This window comes from Schistocerca americana, unplaced genomic scaffold (genome assembly GCF_021461395.2).
Source record: "Schistocerca americana isolate TAMUIC-IGC-003095 unplaced genomic scaffold, iqSchAmer2.1 HiC_scaffold_283, whole genome shotgun sequence".
NCBI lineage: Eukaryota > Metazoa > Arthropoda > Insecta > Orthoptera > Acrididae > Schistocerca > Schistocerca americana.
Window position 1 is genome coordinate 127,501 of NW_025725998.1, and position 10,000 is coordinate 137,500.

General features: G+C 57.0%; 2 non-coding genes and 1 pseudogene across 2 annotated transcripts; all 3 read left to right on the forward strand.

Annotated features, from left to right (window-relative positions):
• The first annotated feature begins 3,444 nt into the window (after nucleotides 1-3,444).
• Nucleotides 3,445-5,354, forward strand: LOC124578949. Its single transcript, XR_006972724.1, has one exon. It is a non-coding gene; the product is annotated as a small subunit ribosomal RNA (ribosomal RNA).
• A 351-nt stretch (nucleotides 5,355-5,705) lies between these two features.
• LOC124578937 lies at nucleotides 5,706-5,860 on the forward strand. Its single transcript, XR_006972713.1, has one exon. It is a non-coding gene; the product is annotated as a 5.8S ribosomal RNA (ribosomal RNA).
• A 188-nt stretch (nucleotides 5,861-6,048) lies between these two features.
• Nucleotides 6,049-10,000, forward strand: part of LOC124578976 — a 7,943-nt pseudogene continuing 3,991 nt past the window's right edge.

Genomic DNA, 10,000 nt, shown 5'->3' on the forward strand with positions numbered 1-10,000 from the left:
ACCTTAACCTAACCTATGTCGTACCTTAACCTAACCTATGTCGTACCTTAACCTAACCTATGTCGTACCTTAACCTAACCTATGTCGTACCTTAACCTAACCTATGTCGTACCTTAACCTAACCTATGTCGTACCTTAACCTAACCTATGTCGTACCTTAACCTAACCTATGTCGTACCTTAACCTAACCTATGTCGTACCTTAACCTAACCTATGTCGTACCTTAACCTAACCTATGTCGTACCTTAACCTAACCTATGTCGTACCTTAACCTAACCTATGTCGTACCTTAACCTAACCTATGTCGTACCTTAACCTAACCTATGTCGTACCTTAACCTAACCTATGTCGTACCTTAACCTAACCTATGTCGTACCTTAACCTAACCTATGTCGTACCTTAACCTAACCTATGTCGTACCTTAACCTAACCTATGTCGTACCTTAACCTAACCTATGTCGTACCTTAACCTAACCTATGTCGTACCTTAACCTAACCTATGTCGTACCTTAACCTAACCTATGTCGTACCTTAACCTAACCTATGTCGTACCTTAACCTAACCTGTATTGCGCCTTAACCTAACCTGTATTGCGCCTTAACCTAACCTGTATTGCGCCTTAACGTAACCTGTATTGCGCCTTAACGTAACCTGTATTGCGCCTTAACGTAACCTGTATTGCGCCTTAACGTAACCTGTATTGCGCCTTAACGTAACCTGTATTGCGCCTTAACGTAACCTGTATTGCGCCTTAACGTAACCTGTATTGCGCCTTAACGTAACCTGTATTGCGCCTTAACGTAACCTGTATTGCGCCTTAACGTAACCTGTATTGCGCCTTAACGTAACCTGTATTGCGCCTTAACGTAACCTGTATTGCGCCTTAACGTAACCTGTATTGCGCCTTAACGTAACCTGTATTGCGCCTTAACGTAACCTGTATTGCGCCTTAACGTAACCTGTATTGCGCCTTAACGTAACCTGTATTGCGCCTTAACGTAACCTGTATTGCGCCTTAACGTAACCTGTATTGCGCCTTAACGTAACCTGTATTGCGCCTTAACGTAACCTGTATTGCGCCTTAACGTAACCTGCATTGCGCCTTAACGTAACCTGCATTGCGCCTTAACGTAACCTGTATTGCGCCTTAACGTAACCTGTATTGCGCCTTAACGTAACCTGTATTGCGCCTTAACGTAACCTGTATTGCGCCTTAACGTAACCTGTATTGCGCCTTAACGTAACCTGTATTGCGCCTTAACGTAACCTGTATTGCGCCTTAACGTAACCTGTATTGCGCCTTAACGTAACCGATATTGCGCCTTAACGTAACCTATATTGCGCCGTAACGTAACCTATATTGCGCCGTAACGTAACCCACATTGCCCCTTAACGTAACCCACATTGCCCCTTAACGTAACCCACATTGCCCCTTAACGTAACCCAACACACGTTGGGCCTTAACCCAACACACGTTGGGCCTTAACCCAACACACGTTGGGCCTTAACCCAACACACGTTGGGCCTTAACCCAACACACGTTGGGCCTTAACCCAACACACGTTGGGCCTTAACCCAACACACGTTGGGCCTTAACCCAACACACGTTGGGCCTTAACCCAACACACGTTGGGCCTTAACCCAACACACGTTGGGCCTTAACCCAACACACGTTGGGCCTTAACCCAACACACGTTGGGCCTTAACCCAACACACGTTGGGCCTTAACCTGCTCTGTAATTGTCATACGACGCGTTAAATTAGTGTAGTGTTGCCTAACTGCAACCCCCGCAATATAGTTTGCTACTCGCACTGCCCGGTCCCCAGTGTATCGCTTCATGTTAAACACCTTGCAGCTATACACTGTAATGTGGATGGCAGCAGGACGTACATGCTCAATGCCCTTTGCAGTTGTTCATTGGCATTTGCAGTTGTTCATTGGCATTCGCATGTGCGAAGCACTTAGCCTACGCTGTGGTACGGCCTGTGTCAACTGTCCGCTGATGTTGTACGTCCAAATCACACACTGTACTGCACATTGGTCCTCATGTACTGAATGATACATCGTGGTACATGTGACCGTACAACGACTGCGCCAACAACGGCGAACCATGCGGTCCAAATGTTGTGCACTCAGCTACGTGTCGTCTCCCTATAAGAGCTGGATTGCAGTGTGGTATGCCCTGGATGGCGATCAGCATGAGCCGTCTGTTGATGTAGTGGCGCGTGTTGTCAGACGTAGTCGTCTCTTCTCACACACCGTGATAGCATGGTGCACTGCGTTCCACATCTGCGACATGCGACAGAGGCCGGTTGACAGTCGTTCGCGCAATGGACATCGCATACGTACGGGGGCCACCTTCCACGTGTTCGCGAAGCGTGCACATGTTGTTGCGTGTATGTGGGCAGACATAGTGTGTCGTGACACCTGACACAGGCATGCAACAATCGTTGAATTTGCAAATGGCGATGGACGCCTACGTTTGCTGGTGACGTTATGCAAATGAACAACTGGTAAACCGTTGTGGTGCGGTTGTTCTCGCTAGAGGTGAATCAGTGATGGCGACGATCGGTTGAGCTACCAACCGGTTGTTCCAGCGATACCCACCATGCCCACGAACGTGAATGGCATCTGGGTGTGAAGCGATACGCGGCGGTGGCTGGGTGGGACCGTCCCCGGCCGGTGAGGGGGGGCCTCCCGGCGTGCTGGCCGCGCGGTGCGTGGGCGCACGCGCTACAGCCGGCTGGTGGGGGCGGCCAGTGGCAGGCGCGCCGGCCGACGGAGGCGGCAGGCGGCGCAGCTGCGCGCCGGCGCACCCTGCACGCGGCGCCGTGCGGCCAAAGTAGGTCCTCGCGGGCCCGGTGCGAAGCGCGGTGGACATCTGCAGTGTGCTGGTCCGATTGAGGACTGTGTGCGCTGAGGATGCGCCGCCGCCCGGCGCTCGGCGCCGCGACGCCGTCTGCTGCTCGGTCGCCTCTGCGGTTCTCGCAGGTGGTTTGTATCGCAGCTGTGCGGACGTGTTGGCGCGTGCGCTGTGCTGGGAGAGTTCGCTTCGGCACCCAAGTGGGGCTTTTGTCCTTCTGTGGCGCTGGCGTTGGAGCTGCCGGTCACCGTAGGTGGCGCGTGTTGTCTCCCGCCGGCAATGCCACGACAGCACGCTCCCGGGCCTCTGTCGGCAGCGGCAAGCTCAGTTGGGAGCACGGGTGGTCGCACCTAAAGCGTCTACTCGCCAAACTCCGGGCGATTGCGCCTCTCTCGAACCCGACCAAGTACTTAGGACGGCGCTGCGCGCCGCCGGGACCTGAGAGGGTTTCGAGGTGTATTGTGCAGGGGAGCTCAGCCTCCTCCTGTTTGCAGAATAATTGAGCGGACGCTTGCGTGTTCGCGCGGGCCCCCGGGACACACTCCCGGGCGGCCGGCTGCTCAGCTCTAGTTGACGCAGCTCCCTGGTTGATCCTGCCAGTAGTCATATGCTTGTCTCAAAGATTAAGCCATGCATGTCTCAGTACAAGCCGCATTAAGGTGAAACCGCGAATGGCTCATTAAATCAGTTATGGTTCCTTAGATCGTACCCACGTTACTTGGATAACTGTGGTAATTCTAGAGCTAATACATGCAAACAGAGTCCCGACCAGAGATGGAAGGGACGCTTTTATTAGATCAAAACCAATCGGTCGGCTCGTCCGGTCCGTTTGCCTTGGTGACTCTGAATAACTTTGGGCTGATCGCACGGTCCTCGTACCGGCGACGCATCTTTCAAATGTCTGCCTTATCAACTGTCGATGGTAGGTTCTGCGCCTACCATGGTTGTAACGGGTAACGGGGAATCAGGGTTCGATTCCGGAGAGGGAGCCTGAGAAACGGCTACCACATCCAAGGAAGGCAGCAGGCGCGCAAATTACCCACTCCCGGCACGGGGAGGTAGTGACGAAAAATAACGATACGGGACTCATCCGAGGCCCCGTAATCGGAATGAGTACACTTTAAATCCTTTAACGAGTATCTATTGGAGGGCAAGTCTGGTGCCAGCAGCCGCGGTAATTCCAGCTCCAATAGCGTATATTAAAGTTGTTGCGGTTAAAAAGCTCGTAGTTGGATTTGTGTCCCACGCTGTTGGTTCACCGCCCGTCGGTGTTTAACTGGCATGTATCGTGGGACGTCCTGCCGGTGGGGCGAGCCGAAGGCGTGCGACGCGCCTCGTGCGTGCTCGTGCGTCCCGAGGCGGACCCCGTTGCAATCCTACCAGGGTGCTCTTGAGTGAGTGTCTCGGTGGGCCGGCACGTTTACTTTGAACAAATTAGAGTGCTTAAAGCAGGCAAGCCCGCCTGAATACTGTGTGCATGGAATAATGGAATAGGACCTCGGTTCTATTTTGTTGGTTTTCGGAACCCGAGGTAATGATTAATAGGGACAGGCGGGGGCATTCGTATTGCGACGTTAGAGGTGAAATTCTTGGATCGTCGCAAGACGAACAGAAGCGAAAGCATTTGCCAAGTATGTTTTCATTAATCAAGAACGAAAGTTAGAGGTTCGAAGGCGATCAGATACCGCCCTAGTTCTAACCATAAACGATGCCAGCCAGCGATCCGCCGCAGTTCCTCCGATGACTCGGCGGGCAGCCTCCGGGAAACCAAAGCTTTTGGGTTCCGGGGGAAGTATGGTTGCAAAGCTGAAACTTAAAGGAATTGACGGAAGGGCACCACCAGGAGTGGAGCCTGCGGCTTAATTTGACTCAACACGGGAAACCTCACCAGGCCCGGACACCGGAAGGATTGACAGATTGATAGCTCTTTCTTGATTCGGTGGGTGGTGGTGCATGGCCGTTCTTAGTTGGTGGAGCGATTTGTCTGGTTAATTCCGATAACGAACGAGACTCTAGCCTGCTAACTAGTCGCGTGACATCCTTCGTGCTGTCAGCGATTACTTTTCTTCTTAGAGGGACAGGCGGCTTCTAGCCGCACGAGATTGAGCAATAACAGGTCTGTGATGCCCTTAGATGTTCTGGGCCGCACGCGCGCTACACTGAAGGAATCAGCGTGTCTTCCTAGGCCGAAAGGTCGGGGTAACCCGCTGAACCTCCTTCGTGCTAGGGATTGGGGCTTGCAATTGTTCCCCATGAACGAGGAATTCCCAGTAAGCGCGAGTCATAAGCTCGCGTTGATTACGTCCCTGCCCTTTGTACACACCGCCCGTCGCTACTACCGATTGAATGATTTAGTGAGGTCTTCGGACTGGTACGCGGCATTGACTCTGTCGTTGCCGATGCTACCGGAAAGATGACCAAACTTGATCATTTAGAGGAAGTAAAAGTCGTAACAAGGTTTCCGTAGGTGAACCTGCGGAAGGATCATTACCGACTAGACTGCATGTCGTTCGATGTGCGTGTCGTGTCGCGCAACACGCTACCTGTACGGCTCGCAGTAGCCGTGCGCCGCGTGCGGAACCACGCGTGCTTCTCAAAACTAACGCCAATGTTGTGTGGTACGAGCGCTGAAGCGCTGGAGCGGCTGGCCTGCGGCACCTGGCGCCTGGCGCCGGTTTTGAATGACTTTCGCCCGACTGCCTGTCCGCTCCGGTGTGGAGCCGTACGACGCCCATCGGCCGTGAGGCCGTTGGACACAGAACGCTTGAACAGGGGCCGCCACACGCCTACGTCCCGCCTATGCAACTGTCTTGAAAGAGACAGTGGAAACTAAGAAAAGATCACCCAGGACGGTGGATCACTCGGCTCGTGGGTCGATGAAGAACGCAGCAAATTGCGCGTCGACATGTGAACTGCAGGACACATGAACATCGACGTTTCGAACGCACATTGCGGTCCATGGATTCCGTTCCCGGGCCACGTCTGGCTGAGGGTCGGCTACGTATACTGAAGCGCGCGGCGTTTGCCCCGCTTCGCAGACCTGGGAGCGTCGCGGCCGCCTGTGGGGCCGGCCGCGCCTCCTGAAACGTGCGATGCGCGCCCGTCGCCTGGCGGTTCGCATACCGGTACTTACTCGGTAGCGTGCACAGCCGGCTGGCGGTGTGGCGTGCGACACCTCGTACAACGACCTCAGAGCAGGCGAGACTACCCGCTGAATTTAAGCATATTACTAAGCGGAGGAAAAGAAACTAACAAGGATTCCCCCAGTAGCGGCGAGCGAACAGGGAAGAGTCCAGCACCGAACCCCGCAGGCTGCCGCCTGTCGTGGCATGTGGTGTTTGGGAGGGTCCACTACCCCGACGCCTCGCGCCGAGCCCAAGTCCAACTTGAATGAGGCCACGGCCCGTAGAGGGTGCCAGGCCCGTAGCGGCCGGTGCGAGCGTCGGCGGGACCTCTCCTTCGAGTCGGGTTGCTTGAGAGTGCAGCTCCAAGTGGGTGGTAAACTCCATCTGAGACTAAATATGACCACGAGACCGATAGCGAACAAGTACCGTGAGGGAAAGTTGAAAAGAACTTTGAAGAGAGAGTTCAAAAGTACGTGAAACCGTTCTGGGGTAAACGTGAGAAGTCCGAAAGGTCGAACGGGTGAGATTCACGCCCATCCGGCCACAGGCCTCCGCCCTCGGCAGATGGGGCCGGCCGCCCGCGCGGAGCAATCCGCGGCGGGGTCGTGTCCGGTTGCCTTTCCACTCGCCGCGGGGTGGGGCCGTTCCGGTGTGCGGTGGGCCGCACTTCTCCCCTAGTAGGACGTCGCGACCCGCTGGGTGCCGGCCTACGGCCCGGGTGCGCAGCCTGTCCTTCCGCGGGCCTCGGTTCGCGTCTGTTGGGCAGAGCCCCGGTGTCCTGGCTGGCTGCCCGGCGGTATATCTGGAGGAGTCGATTCGCCCCTTTGGGCGCTCGGGCTCCCGGCAAGCGCGCGCGGTTCTTCCCGGATGACGGACCTACCTGGCCCGGCCCCGGACCCGCGCCGCTGTTGGCTCGGGATGCTCTCGGGCGGAATAATCGCTCCCGTCAGCGGCGCTTCAGCTTTGGACAATTTCACGACCCGTCTTGAAACACGGACCAAGGAGTCTAACATGTGCGCGAGTCATTGGGCTGTACGAAACCTAAAGGCGTAATGAAAGTGAAGGTCTCGCCTTGCGCGGGCCGAGGGAGGATGGGGCTTCCCCGCCCTTCACGGGGCGGCGGCCTCCGCACTCCCGGGGCGTCTCGTCCTCATTGCGAGGTGAGGCGCACCTAGAGCGTACACGTTGGGACCCGAAAGATGGTGAACTATGCCTGGCCAGGACGAAGTCAGGGGAAACCCTGATGGAGGTCCGTAGCGATTCTGACGTGCAAATCGATCGTCGGAGCTGGGTATAGGGGCGAAAGACTAATCGAACCATCTAGTAGCTGGTTCCCTCCGAAGTTTCCCTCAGGATAGCTGGTGCTCGTACGAGTCTCATCCGGTAAAGCGAATGATTAGAGGCCTTGGGGCCGAAACGACCTCAACCTATTCTCAAACTTTAAATGGGTGAGATCTCCGGCTTGCTTGATATGCTGAAGCCGCGAGCAAACGACTCGGATCGGAGTGCCAAGTGGGCCACTTTTGGTAAGCAGAACTGGCGCTGTGGGATGAACCAAACGCCGAGTTAAGGCGCCCGAATCGACGCTCATGGGAAACCATGAAAGGCGTTGGTTGCTTAAGACAGCAGGACGGTGGCCATGGAAGTCGGAATCCGCTAAGGAGTGTGTAACAACTCACCTGCCGAAGCAACTAGCCCTGAAAATGGATGGCGCTGAAGCGTCGTGCCTATACTCGGCCGTCAGTCTGGCAGTCATGGCCGGTCCTTGCGGCCGGCCGCGAAGCCCTGACGAGTAGGAGGGTCGCGGCGGTGGGCGCAGAAGGGTCTGGGCGTGAGCCTGCCTGGAGCCGCCGTCGGTGCAGATCTTGGTGGTAGTAGCAAATACTCCAGCGAGGCCCTGGAGGGCTGACGCGGAGAAGGGTTTCGTGTGAACAGCCGTTGCACACGAGTCAGTCGATCCTAAGCCCTAGGAGAAATCCGATGTTGATGGGGGCCGTCATAGCATGATGCACTTTGTGCTGGCCCCCGTTGGGCGAAAGGGAATCCGGTTCCTATTCCGGAACCCGGCAGCGGAACCGATACAAGTCGGGCCCCTCTTTTAGAGATGCTCGTCGGGGTAACCCAAAAGGACCCGGAGACGCCGTCGGGAGATCGGGGAAGAGTTTTCTTTTCTGCATGAGCGTTCGAGTTCCCTGGAATCCTCTAGCAGGGAGATAGGGTTTGGAACGCGAAGAGCACCGCAGTTGCGGCGGTGTCCCGATCTTCCCCTCGGACCTTGAAAATCCGGGAGAGGGCCACGTGGAGGTGTCGCGCCGGTTCGTACCCATATCCGCAGCAGGTCTCCAAGGTGAAGAGCCTCTAGTCGATAGAATAATGTAGGTAAGGGAAGTCGGCAAATTGGACCCGTAACTTCGGGATAAGGATTGGCTCTGAGGATCGGGGCGTGTCGGGCTTGGTCGGGAAGTGGGTCAGCGCTAACGTGCCGGGCCTGGGCGAGGTGAGTGCCGTAGGGGTGCCGGTAAGTGCGGGCGTTTAGCGCGGGCGTGGTCTGCTCTCGCCGTTGGTTGGCCTCGTGCTGGCCGGCGGTGCAGGATGCGCGCGCCTGCGCGGCGTTCGCGCCCCGGTGCTTCAACCTGCGTGCAGGATCCGAGCTCGGTCCCGTGCCTTGGCCTCCCACGGATCTTCCTTGCTGCGAGGCCGCGTCCGCCTTAGCGTGCTCCTCCGGGGGCGCGCGGGTGCGCGGATTCTCTTCGGCCGCCATTCAACGATCAACTCAGAACTGGCACGGACTGGGGGAATCCGACTGTCTAATTAAAACAAAGCATTGCGATGGCCCTAGCGGGTGTTGACGCAATGTGATTTCTGCCCAGTGCTCTGAATGTCAACGTGAAGAAATTCAAGCAAGCGCGGGTAAACGGCGGGAGTAACTATGGCCAAGTGGCGGCGGTGTGGCTGCATCCGGACTTGGCTTTTCGAAGTGCGGTCTTGATGTAGTCGTGCTGCTGCTGCGAGGTGCCTTCCTTGGGTTATAGCTACAGGGAGAGTGATGCGCAATACATGGGCCTAGCCCTCTTAGCCTCTCCTCTCCTGCGGTCTTCTCCCCTTCTCGTGGGCCCGCTGATTTCGCAGAGTGGAAGACCGCACCAGGGGCTTGGGGGGGTTACCAGCCCCCCCTCGCACTATCCCTTTTTTTTAGTTGGGGGCAGTAAGCAGAGAATAAGTGGTGGCCCTTCCGCTGAAGGTGCCACCCCAACTCCCCCAGCACCTAGCCGGCCAACCGGCCGTGCCGAAAATCTTGTAACTTTTGCAGCTATGTATACCTGTAGTGAGTGCCACCGCAGCTTTACAACCAAGAACGGTCTCGGGGTCCATCGCCGCCGCCAACATCTTGCGGCCGCCAACGCGGAGATCGTCACGGAGAGGCATCGCGCGAGGTGGACGGAGGAAGAAGTCCTGTCGCTCGCCAGGGCAGAGGCCGAACTGTTCCTCGAGAGGGACGCCCGGTTCTTCTTTGTAAATCAAGAGCTCATCAGGATGTTCCCCGACCGAACGCTTGAGGCAATCAAGTGCCGACGGCGGCAAGCTGCCCACAAGCAGCTTGTCCGCCAATTCATGGAGGCGCTTGAGATCGGTCGGGGGGAAGAGCCGGCGTCCCGCCGGGGAGCGGCGAGCCCGCTGCCTGACGCGGGCGAGGCCGCTGCGCCGCCCGTCGACGCAGCCGAGGACTTCGCGGCCGACACCACCGGGCCGCCGCCGGAGGGGCCGACTGACGCCGCCATCTGGGAGCATCTGGCGGGGCTACCCGCTTCCGCCCAGCGTTTCTCTGCCCTGGATCGTGTCATCGGTCTGGGGCGGGGCACGCCGCCCGATGTCATCCTGGGCATGCTCCCGGATGCCCTTGCGTCGGTCGGGTCCAGAGGGGAGAGATCGATCACCAGGACACAGCGGCCGCGCCAACCATCGAAGCGGCCGCCTGCCGCGCCGCCGACGCAGAAGCGCAAGCGGCGCCGC